This window comes from Gastrolobium bilobum, unplaced genomic scaffold (assembly GCF_033153095.1).
Source record: "Gastrolobium bilobum isolate Gb01-03AN ecotype WA unplaced genomic scaffold, APGP_CSIRO_Gbil_v1 utg14654, whole genome shotgun sequence".
Taxonomy (NCBI): Eukaryota; Viridiplantae; Streptophyta; class Magnoliopsida; order Fabales; family Fabaceae; genus Gastrolobium; species Gastrolobium bilobum.
In genome coordinates, this window is record NW_026896498.1 from 225129 (window position 1) to 225857 (window position 729).

General features: G+C 44.2%; 1 non-coding gene across 1 annotated transcript; it reads right to left on the reverse strand.

The window, feature by feature from the left end:
* Window positions 1-224: 224 nt before the first annotated feature.
* LOC133300079 (small nucleolar RNA R71) lies at window positions 225-330 on the reverse strand. The gene has a single exon (XR_009750018.1). It is a non-coding gene; the product is annotated as a small nucleolar RNA R71 (small nucleolar RNA).
* Window positions 331-729: the final 399 nt, after the last annotated feature.

Sequence of the window (729 nt, forward strand, 5' to 3'; positions counted from 1 at the left end):
GATGGAAGACCCACACAAGCACCTTAGAAATTTCATAGAAGTGGCCAACACTTTTAGGAATCCCAACATCTCGGATGATGTGCTAAGATTGAAGTTATTCCCTCATTCACTGGCTGACAAAGCCAAAGAGTGGTTGAACTCCCTTCCATCCAACTCCATAACCAATTGGCACACCCTTGCTGAGAAATTTATCATGAAATTTTTCCCCTCCAATAAGATAGTGCAAACTAGAGGTGATATTGCTAACTTCATGCAGAGGGATGGAGAGACACTAGTGGATGTGTGGGAGAGGTACAAGAACCTTCTTAAGCAATGCCCCAACCATGGTTTGCCCTCTTGGGCAGTGTTACAAACCTTGTACAATGGCCTGAATACTCAAAACAGGGCCTTGGCAGATTCTGCCGCTAATGGCATGTTTATGACATGTCCTTTAACCAAGCCCATGAGTTGTTAGAACAAATGACTCAAAATTATGCCCAATGGCCTGAAGAGAGAAATCAGCCTAGGAGAGTGGCTGGTTTACATGAGATAGACCCTGTAACAGCCCTTTCAGCCAAGTTTGATGCATTGTCAAATTTAGTGAGAACCCAAGGACAAACCATTGAGGCAAGATTGTCCCAACCCCAAGTTCCTGTACCTACACCTCAAACACCTGTGACTCAACCTCAAGTTAACGCAATAAACACAAGTGTAACTTGTGTTTGCTGTGGTGGGCCCCATTTGTATGAT